Below are 12094 nucleotides of genomic sequence, written 5' to 3' on the forward strand. Positions count from 1 at the left end.
GGTCATGTAAATATGCAATAAAGACTTTTAGTAAGGGATATATGTAAAAATCTAACACATTTTTTATATATAATTATACTATTAAAGCAAAACATATTTTCCACATGTCCTTTAACAAGCTTATCTACATAGGATTCCAATTATACAATTTCTATAAATAAATTATCCTCCTAATAAACAATTTGATTTTAAATATTAACAACTCCTAAGTGGGAGAAGGTGTCGACATAAATGGTTATAATCGCCACTTATAGAGTAATAAAATCAATTAATTGTCTTCTTTGTATATTTTAAAAATTTTGAGACTTTGTTATTTATTTATTTATTTATTTTATTTTGGAAAATTATTTATGAACGTTTGGACTAGATGTATGGATGTTTGGCTTGAAATGATGGTTTAATTCATGAGGTTTGGATTTTATTGTTGATTTATTAAACGTTTCAATAAAAATTATAATTGTTATATCTCATTGTTATATTCAAACTTGTAGCATTCTTTTTGTTGTGTACTTATATGTTTTATAATTTCAATAAAAATAGTTTTTATAACACACAACTTATGTGTTGGTACATAAATGTCAGTAGTTCATAGTCTAGCGTTTGTAATCGAGTCTGTAATGTAATTATGTTTAAGTTTATGTTTATGTAAGTAAGCGATGTTATCAACAAGTTCGCTTAGGCGAACTTGTTGAACAAGCGAAGTTGTTGACAAGTTCGCCTAGGCGAACTTGTTCAACGAGCGAAGTTACTGACAACTTCGCCTGAGGCGAAGTTGTCGTGTATTTAAGTAACCTACGGGTTTACGAGAGTTGGTTAGAGTTTTGGTTAATCACGTGTATTTCAGTAAGTCTATAGACGAGAGATCGAGTCTGTAATAAACGTGTTTCAAGTTATAAGAGATAACGTGTTCGTTTGTATCGCGTGTGATTGTTCTACGTATTCTACGCTCGTAACTACCTACGCAGGGATTCCGCACCTGCGTAGATAGCGATATCCCGTGTAAGATCCGTCCGGGAATCTACAATTGGTATCAGAGCTTTGGCTCGATTGTGTGGTTCGGGATTTCACGCGGGTGTAGAAAACGTCTCGTTTGACCTATTCGCGGGACGCGTTTTCGTTGATATTGTGTTATACTCACCTTATACAGTCATATTCAAGCCGTTACACCGACCGGAAACTACAAAATCGTCGAAAACATATCTGAATATTTTCAGTGTTCTTCGGGCGAAGTTGTTGTTCTTCAGGCGAAGTTGCCGTCACTGGAAGTAGGGTTTCGGCGAAGATATAAGGTTGAGCGAAGTTATCCACAACTTCGCCTACCTCATAAGTTAGCCAAAGCGAAGTTATCCTCAACTTCGCTTACCTCCTAAGTTCGCTTATATTAAGCGAAGTTATTCTCAACTTCGCCAAGTCACGCGAATTTACGGATTTTCCAGCGAAGTTAACACTTAAGCGAAGTTATCCTTAACTTCGCCTATAGTACTGTTTGGAAGAATTTTTGTTTTTTTTTTCAGGTTTTTCGTGTTTTCGAGAAGATGTCGTCAATTAACATCTCAGAGTTAGTCAAAATGGAAGTTGAAGCGGGGTCGGCTACTAAGGCCCCAAGGTTGATAAAAGGAACCGACTTTGTGGCTTGGAAGGATAGGTTCATTCAGTATATTAAATACCAGGATGCAAAGATGTGGGTGTGCATCCAGGATGGATATATTCCACCGACAATGGAATACGAAGGTCGGGATGTGATAAAGAAGTACAGCAAGATGGAGGAAGAAGAGAAGAAGATGTATGAGGCCGAGAGCAAGGCCCATGCTGCAATTACTATGGCTCTTCCTCAAGAGATTCTCCATACATTCCGGAAGTACACTTCTGCACGAGAGCTTTGGGATGCTCTTGAGAATAGATTCGAAGGGAACGTGGGTATTCGTGCCTCGAAGATTAAGCTGTTAAAGACCCAGTTCTCAGTCTTCAAATATTTGAAGAACGAATCGCTCGATGATATTATCACCCGATATTATCATCTAATGACAGAGCTGAACAACTATTCTATTGCTTACAGAGAGGAGGAAATAGTTGAGAAGCTTCTCGATGCTCTCCCACCAAAGTGGGAAATGTACACTGTTCTAATGAGGGAAGACAAAGACTTTCCTAATTATGACTTGGAGACAGCAGTAAACAAGCTCAGAACCTTTGAGCTTAATATGGTTCGTAAAGAGACACCAACGGATCAGGTTCAAGACCCTGGTATGTATGGTGCCAAAGTTAACTCAGGCTCAAGTTCGAAGTCTGAATCTGCTGCTTACTACTCCAAAGGAGAGTCAGGTTCTAACTCTTCTCATGAAGGAAATGTGTCAGTAAACATGAACGGTGATGTTTGTTTTGTTGCTGGAGGATCAAGTGCTTCGAAACCTCAAGCATCCAAGAGTAGTTTCTCTCCCAGTGCTTCAAGCAATAACTACACTAAGATGCCAATGAGTGTCAAATCTGCTGAAGAGCAGTTTGCACTCTATGCATCTTTTATTGCTTCTTACGAGAACTACATACATGGGAAGATTGTGGACCCTGCTGCTTTGGAAGAAGACTATGACAAGATCGATCCTGATGATCTGGAGGAGATGGATCTGCAGTGGCAGATGGCGATGATAGTCAGAAGAGTGAAGCGTTTCATGAAGAAGACTGGCAGAAAGTTCGTAGGTGGAAAGCCAGGATTTGATAAGTCAAGGGTGAGGTGTTACAATTGTCAACGAAATGGACACTTTGCAAAGGAGTGCACTAATGCACGTGTAGAACGTAGTCAGGGGAGGACTACACAGCAAAGTGGAAATAACAATGGGGATAATGCCATGATGTCTGATGCTGGTGAATACAACTGGAACATGTTCTCTGGAGAACTCTTTGAGCAGGCACACATGGCGAAGGTTGCAGCTGAAGAATGTATGAAAGCTGCTGAAAATGAAAAAGCTTTCATGGCTAATGACCAGAACTCCGAGGTATGTACTAAACCTATCTGTACTAAATGTGAGAACTTGTCTGAACAGCTTGCTACAATTACTGATCAATATGTTAAGTTGGATGCCGAATTTAAAACCTTAAAAGAAGATCATCACTTCACAAAGACAAGAGAAAATAATTATAAAATAAAAATTAAAGCTTGTGAAAAAGACGTTAAAAGTTTAAAAAAAAAATTAGCTGAGAAAATTGATGTGATCGATCTAAGCTACGAGGTTTTAGAAGAGAAAACCAAGTTAATCGCTGAGAAAGAAAAACAGATTGCTGATCACCAGGTAAAAGTGGTGGAACTAAATAGGAAACTGGAGCAATTCCGGAATTCCTCTGCTATTCTTGATCACCTCGTTAGTGATCAAGGTTCCTCACCTAAGAGGGGAGGAAATGGTTACCATGAGGTTCCACCACCTTATAACCATAATTATACCTTCAATCCTAGTGTTCATGAATCTGTTAATTTTGTAGCTGATCAGACAGGTCCTGCTAAGGAAACTGGTAAAGTACCAGAAATTAGTAAAGGCGAAACAAGTTCGCCTGTCTCAAAAGTTAAAATTTCTATTTCAAGTCCAGTCTCATCTGATTCGGATAAGTCATCCGAGTCAGGTAAGACAAAAGAGAAGGAAGTATTACCCACTAGTGGAGAAAAAGTTAAATCAACTAAAAGGAGTACTCCACTCAACCCATATGTCCCACCTTATGTGAGATGTACGGTTGGTAATACTGCCTCCACATCTAAAACATCTGCTGAAAAGAAAGCTGAATATAGGTGTTGTTTTAGATGTAATCAAACAGGGCACCTTGTTGCTGATTGCCCTCTGAAGCAGCGTTTCAGAGAGGTGAGGCCCTCGAAAACTGAGACTAAGGTTTTTAGTAATCGATTAAATGTTAAAAATGAAAACCATTCAAATTTGAAAGATAATACAGGTTTTCAAAGAAACACATCTCGTTTTTACACTACTAATAACCAAACCAAATGCTATAATTCTTTTGATTCTCTTAATGTGCGTCGGTTTGGTTGGCCTCACTATCAGTCTCCAAGGAGGTATCCTGTTAGGACTCGTGGAAATTTATCTAATGCTAATTTTGGTCAGCCAAGGTGTGTGAGTTCTGTTAAGAAGGTTAATCGACCCAAGACCAAGAGGTCTTGGGTCCCCAAATTTTAATAATATCTTTTGTTTGTGCAGGAACAGTTGAACAGGGCTTCCAATAATCTTTGGGTTGTGGACAGCGGCTGTTCCCGGCACATGACTGGTAACAAGGATTTGTTACAAGATTTAAAACCTGTTCAAGGAGCAAGAGTCAGTTTTGCCGGTGAGAGTGGAGGCAAAATAACAGGAAGGGGTACGGTAACTAACGGGAAGATGACGTTAGAAAATGTGAACTTTGTTGAAGAACTGAAGCACAATCTGCTGAGTGTGTCGCAGATTTGTGATAAAGATTATACCGTACACTTCACGAAGACTGATGCGATTGTGTTGAAGCCTGGTTTTCAAATACCAGAGGAGTGGATAGTAATGAAGGCTCCACGTGATCGAAATACGTATATGATGGATTTAAGTTCAACTGAAATGTCAACGGAAGAGTCGTGCCTTTTGACGAAAGCAAGCGAAACGGAATCTGAACTGTGGCACAGGAGAATGGGGCACATTCATCTTCGGAAGATGAACCATATTGTCAGACATGGGCTTGTGTTGGGTGTTCCCTTAAAAAGTTTCAATTTTGAAGACAAATGTCTTGCGTGCAAAAAGGGAAAGCAGCACAAGAAGTCTCATCTCACCAAGAAAGTAAACTCAATTGCCAGTACACTAGAGCTGCTTCACATGGATCTCTTCGGTCCTGTGAATGTAAGAAGTCTAGGTGGTACAACTTATTGCTTGGTGATCACTGATGACTACTCACGATACTCGTGGGTATACTTCCTGAAATCAAAGGACGAAACGGCTCAAATGGTGAAGAATCTGATTACCAAAGTTGAGAACATTATGGATAAACGAGTGAAGTTCATCAGAAGTGACAATGGTTCCTAGTTTAAAAATTTTGAAATGGAGATCTTCTGTCTGTCAAGAGGGATTGAACACCAATTCAGCGCTCCGTATACTCCGCAACAGAATGGAGTGGCTGAAAGGAAGAATAGAACTTTAATTGAAGAAGCCAGGACTATGCTGGCTGATTCGAAGCTTCCGGTGGTGTTTTGGGCTGAAGCTGTTTCTACAGCCTGCTATGTACTGAATAGAGTTTTAACGGTAAAAAGACTTAATAAAACATGCTACGAGCTTATGCATGGGAGAAAGCCCAATTTGTGTGGACTTGAAGCTTTCGGGTCCCCGTGTTCAATTTTAAAGGCACATTCAAAGTTTGGTGAAGCAGCCGATGAAGGAATCTTAGTCGGCTATGAAGTTGGGACTCCCAACAGGCGTGTCTTTAATACAACGAACGGCAAGGTTGTGGTGGTATGTAACACCGACATTACGAGTTACAGATCGCCAAGACCGAGCATCGGACCTCCTGGGATTTTCGACTATGATAGGCTCTTCAAGTCTTTTAACATACCTGATTTGTTTTGTACAGAAGAAGAAGAACGTGTTGCTACGAAGATGATTCTAGATGAGGAGGAAAATTTGGCACATAGACAGCTATTTGATGATTGTCAACCTTCCTCATCAAATTCTATCGGTTCCCCTGCTGTCTCTCCTGGAGAAGAGTTTATCAATCCATTTCACTCTCAGCCAGAAACAACCATTGATGAGCTCTCTTCTAATTTAGAAGATAATTTGCATGTCGGTGCTGTTTCGACCACGAAAATTCATATAGATCACCCTTTGGAAAATGTTATAGGTGATGTGTCCTCTGGTGTACAAACCAGAAGTAGCTTGAATGAGCACACCTGTGTTTATACAAGCATTAAGGAAACGGGTATAATGAACGAATGTTTGTACTCATGCTTTATTAGCCAGATCGAACCGAAAAATTATCAAATGGCTCTTAAGGACAGCTCGTGGGTCGAGGCCATGCAAGAAGAGTTGGCTCAATTTAAAAAGATGGAAGTTTGGACTTTGGTTGAAAAACCAAGGAATGTGCATGCGATAGGCACAAAATGGGTGTTTAAGTGTGACACCCGGTAATTTCCCAATCCTATAAACTAAGTAATCAACCTAATAATTAGGTGATTGTGAATATTATGCGCGCTATGTTAGAATCAGCGCGGGCAATTGTTATGTTCGCCCTGCGCGAGCGCGCTATGTTAGAATCAGCGCGGGCAATTGTTATGTTCGCCCTGCGCGAGCGCGCTATGTCAGAATCAGCGCGGGCATGTGTTATGTGCGCCCTGCGCGAGCGCGCTATGTTAGAGTCAGCATGGGCACGTTATGTGCGCCCTGCGCGAGTGCTCGATGTAAGAACCAGCGTGGGCATATGTTATATGCGCCATGCGCGAATGTTTTGGCTTTATGTTTTCATGTAACTTAACTATATGTTGTCTAATGGGTTGACCGTCCCGCATGATGCTAAGGCGGGTGCATCCTAAATCGTTTATGCGCGTGCGGAAGGGAACTAACCTCCCCGCATGGCGGGAACATTGAGAGCTAGTTTGTCTGAAGCTCCAAGATGGAATTGACTTCAACATGACTGATCACTATGTTGAAATACCAAGACCACCTGGAGAATCTACAAATGAAACTCAATGTCCCTGACTGCGAGAAGGTTACGTACCTACCCGCAGCAAAGAAATGTCCTTCACGCAGAAAGCTATGCGCACAAAGTGATACGCGCAGAACACTTAGTCTATTCTCCAGATGTAAGGAGATTATTCCCGCCCAAAAGAAAACAGTAGCGTGTTTCAGAGATTTCTACTCTTTAACTGTACACTGACAAAAGTACCTGAAAAAGCATACTGTAACATGAAAAGTCAACTGTCAGCCACCCTACTCTCACCAACCACAGACCTGCATGTTCTGTCCAAATCAAATCAAAATCTTTTATCCACTACTCCACTTTTAAATAAATAATAATAATTTCCATACTTTATCATCATTACACCTAGATATGAAAAGATTACAATTCCCTAAAGCAAGGGATTGTGTTCCCTTGAGTTTGCCTATAAATATGTAACCCAAATTATCACCCAAACACACTTCAAACTCCTCTCTTAAGAACTGCAAACTTGCACTAATCATCTCCCAAGCATCCGTTGTTTTCATTTCCGATCCTGTTACTAGGTAAGCCGAGATTATAACCTTGAGATCTACTTTCCAACCCTTATATTCTCCTATTTCTTGATCTTAATATATATACTTCTTGTTATTTAATCGTATTCTAGACCTTCAATCCAAAGGCCAACACCAAGAAAACCCGAATCTCGATTAATCCCTTAACAAGAACCACAGGTGAGTCTCACAGCCCCTATTTTCACTATTTTCACTGTTTTTAAACTGTTTTCGGGGCGAGGGACACGTGCTTAAATTACAATTTATCATGGTATACTTACAAGTTATGTAAACGATTGTGTTTAAATTATGTTTCATGATGAGCAATGCAAACGGTTATCTATGGTTTACGATGTATGTGCGCCAGAACTCGAGTAAGTGATCACTTTACCATTGGAACTCTAAGGGTAGGGACTGCTGGTTTGATCCACCCACTCGTAGGGGTCGCACCTCTTTGCATGGACGAGTGCCTAGAATGGGGCAGTACTATGGGATTGAGCCCGCTCGTAGGGGTCGCGCCTCTTTGCATGGACGAGCGCCTTGTTTTCCGGCACAACGTCCGCGCGTAACCCGCGGGACGGTATTACAGTATTATTCGCTCGTAGTGGCAGCGCCACTTGCATGGATGAGCACGGCTTTTCAGAAATGTCCACGCGCAACCCGCGGGACGGTATTACACTATTTTAGCTCGTAGTGGCAGCGCCACTTTGCATAGACGAGTACGTTTTCCAGAAACGTTCGCGCGTAACCCGCGGAACGGATCTATCAGAAATATGTTGTCAGATCTATGTTTTCATACGGATTATCAAGCATATGTTTAGACATGAAATCAGAAATGTGTTTCAATATGATCTTTATCAAAACTATGATGCAATGCGATTTATCAAGTTACTAAAACTTGTGAACTCACTCAGTTTATACTGATTCAAATGTTTTACGTGTCTTTCAGGAGATAACTAGGTAGCGCATGGAGTCACACTTAAGAGCACCTCACGCTGAACATCTAAAACTAGCTTTTTGGAAGATTTTAGTTCTATCCCTTCGATGCGCGTGGTTGTTCCCGCCGCGCAAGGGGATATGGCGTGGAAATCTTCAACAGTTTTTATACTTGGATGTTTTTATGAAATTTCTAAACAATGTAACGTATTTGTATTAAACATTTCATGCGCAATGAAAATCTTATCTTGAATGTTTGCAATGGCCCGTGCTTAAGTATCAATCCCCACTCGCGCGCGCCCGGCTGTTTCCGCCGTTCAGGGCCGGGTGTGACAGATTGGTATCAGAGCACTGGTTATAGCGAACTAGGAAAAGAAGTTTTAACCTAGACTATAACCGTTGAGGAATCGCATGAAATACTTTTCAAAGAAAATATTTTCAAAAGAAACTATACACACACTTAGGAACACGGGTCGCACAGTGTCTAGTGAATAAAGATAAAGAACATTATGTGCTCAGAGTACATGCGCTAAGTTTGATATATTTTCATTCTCTTTTAAAGCGAGAATGCCTCCAACTAAAGCCAAGGGAATTACCATGACACCCGAGGAACTCGCGGAAATAATCGCGCAAGCGATCGCGACACATGAGGCCAGCAAGGCCGAATCTAGTCAGGGTCGTCAGGAGAACGAGACCCCAGAACCCGAATCAGGAGCTTTGGACAAAGGATGCTCCTACAAGACATTTATGGCCTGTAGGCCTTGGCCATTCAAGGGTACCGAAGGGGCCATTGGGCTCTACAACTGGATTGACAAGATGGAGACAGTTCTCTCCATTAGCGGATGTAGTGAGAACCAGAAGGTCCTTTACGCGACCTGCATGTTCCAAGAAGCAGCTTCGTCTTGGTGGAAGCTTCAAGTGAAGACTATGGGGCGAGAAGTTGCTCTTCACAAGACCTGGGAGGAGCTGAAGGAAATGATGATGAGAAAGTTCTGCTCTCGCGCAGAAATTCAGAGTCTGCAGCAGGAATTCTGGAACCACACCATGATAGGAACGGATATCGACGCCTACAACAACCGGTTCAACGAGCTTTGCCAGTTGGTGCCAGACATGGCAAACACGGAGGAAAAGAAGATCGAGAGGTATATCTTTGAGTTACCTCCTGTTGTTAGGGTTCCGCTCAACGCCGCAGCGCCTCCAACCTTTGATGAGGCGGTAGCGCGGGCCATCACCCTTACAAGGGATACGGTCCGTGCAGGTATGTTGACTACGCGCGGAAACGAGCAGCGAACCTCTGACTCCAAGAGGAAATGGAACTCTCACCACCGAGGGTCCGACTCCAAGCAGCCACCGTTCAAGAAGCAGGAGAGCGCAAAGGTTTACGCGATCCAAGCCGCAGAGCCACCAAGGAAAGGATACAGCGGGCCTCGCCCATGGTGCAGCAAATGCAAGTATCACCACGAGGGTGAATGCGCAAGAATCGAATGCGCCAAATGTGGCAGACCAGGGCACAAGGCGATGAATTGCCGTATCAGAGAAGCTGGAGCGAGCGACAACTGCTACGCATGCGGGAAGCCAGGGCATTTTAGTCGGGATTGCCCGCAAAAGGGAAACCAAGCTCGCGGGAGAGCTTTTGTGATCGGCGCGGGCGAAGCTAAAGAAGAGCCGAATGTGGTAACTGGTACGTTTTTGCTTAACGGCCATTTTGCATCTGTTTTATTTGATACTGGCGCTGACCTAAGTTTTATATCCGCTGAGTTTAAAAACTCCCTAGGCCTAGCAAGCAGTAGGCTAGACACGCCTTATACTATAGAACTAGCCAATGGTAGGCAGTTATGCGCGAACGAAAGAACTGAACAATGTGTAATAGTCATGGGAGGTCACGGGTTCAATATTAACTTGTTGCCAATAGACTTGGGAAGTTTTGACATTGTGGTAGGTATGGATTGGTTAGTCGAGAACCACGCAGAGGTTATTTGCCATGAGAAGCAGGTTCGGATCCCACTGTTGAACGGAGAAACCTTGGTAATTCAAGGGGAAAGAAGGGGAGTTGCGACGAAACTGATTTCGTGCCTAAAGGCGCGCAAGTGCCTAAGGAAAGGGTGCTACGCCTTCCTGGCGCATGTAGTAGAGAAGAAAGGAGATGAGCGAAGAATTGAAGACTTACCAGTAGTGCGCGAATTTCCAGAAGTTTTTCCTGAAGATTTGCCCGGATTACCGCCGCCGCGACAAGTCGAATTTCGTATTGATTTAGTCCCAGGAGCTGCGCCAGTAGCTCGAGCGCCTTATCGATTAGCTCCATCTGAGATGCAAGAACTATCCAATCAGTTACAGGAACTATTGGATAAGGGTTTCATACGCCCAAGCTTTTCACCTTGGGGAGCTCCAGTACTGTTTGTTAAGAAGAAGGATGGTTCCTTCCGGATGTGTATTGACTACAGGGAGCTGAACAAGCTGACAGTCAAGAATCGGTACCCCTTACCGAGGATTGACGACTTATTTGACCAGTTGCAGGGATCCAGTTATTATTCGAATATAGATCTACGGTCGGGATACCACCAACTTAGGGTCCATGAGGAAGATGTGCCGAAAACAGCCTTCCGAACTAGATACGGCCATTATGAGTTCTTAGTGATGCCTTTCGGGCTAACTAATGTGCCGGCTGTGTTCATGGATCTGATGAACCGCGTGTGCAAACCATACTTGGACAAGTTTGTGATTGTGTTTATAGATGATATTCTGATTTACTCTCGGACCAAGGTCGAGCATGAGCAACACCTGAGATTGATTTTGGAATTGTTGAGAAAAGAATAGTTGTATGCGAAGTTTTCCAAGTGCGAGTTTTGGCTTAGAAAAGTTCACTTTCTCGGTCACGTTGTAAACGAGAAAGGAATACACGTTGATCCTTCCAAAGTCAAGGCCATCGAAAACTGGGAAGCGCCAAAAACCCCAACTGAGGTGAGGCAATTCCTAGGACTAGCTGGCTACTATCGACGCTTCATTGAGAACTTCTCCAAGATAGCTCTACCTCTGACCGCGCTAACTCAGAAAGACAAGAAGTTTGTTTGGGGCGAAAATCAGGAAGCGGCATTTCAAATGTTGAAACAGAAGTTATGTAGTGCGCCAATCTTGTCTCTGCCCGAGGGGACGGATGACATCGTCGTTTACTGCGACGCTTCACATCAGGGACTCGGATGTGTCCTTATGCAGCGAGACAAAGTCATAGCGTATGCCTCGCGCCAACTCAAGACCAATGAAAAGAACTACACAACGCATGATCTGGAACTTGGAGCGGTTGTCTTCGCGCTAAAGATTTGGCGCCATTACCTCTATGGTACAAAGTGTGTAATCTTTACGGATCACAAGAGCCTTCAACATATATTTGATCAAAAGGATTTAAACATGAGGCAACGAAGATGGGTGGAGTTGTTGAATGATTATGAATGTGAAATTAAGTACCACCCTGGAAAGGCGAACGTGGTAGCAGACGCGCTAAGTAGGAAGGAGCGAATAAAAACGCTACGAGTCAAGGCTCTAAGGTTGACCATTCGCGCAGATCTCTCTACCCGCATCCGAGACGCTCAGCAAGAAGCCTTGAAACCAGAGTTTGTTAAAAACGAATCCCTTGGGGGTATGATTAAGAATTTGGAGATCAAGGAAAACGACACTCGATATTTTGCTAACCGCATATGGGTCCCTCTCATGGGAGGATTGCGCGAGCAAGTATTAAGCGAAGCTCACAAGACGCGGTATTCCGTACATCCTGGCGCAGACAAGATGTACCAAGATGTTAAAGCGCTGTATTGGTGGCCCAATCTTAAAGGCGCCATCGCGACGTATGTCAGTAAATGCCTGACGTGTTCGAAGGTGAAGGCTGAATACCAGAAACCATCAGGGTTGCTTCAGCAGCCAGAAATTCCCATGTGGAAGTGGGAAAAATCTCAATGGACTTC

This window comes from Bidens hawaiensis, unplaced genomic scaffold (assembly GCF_021521415.1).
Source record: "Bidens hawaiensis isolate Kalapana, Puna unplaced genomic scaffold, B.hawaiensis_p1.1 tig00012943_1, whole genome shotgun sequence".
NCBI classification, from domain to species: Eukaryota; Viridiplantae; Streptophyta; class Magnoliopsida; order Asterales; family Asteraceae; genus Bidens; species Bidens hawaiensis.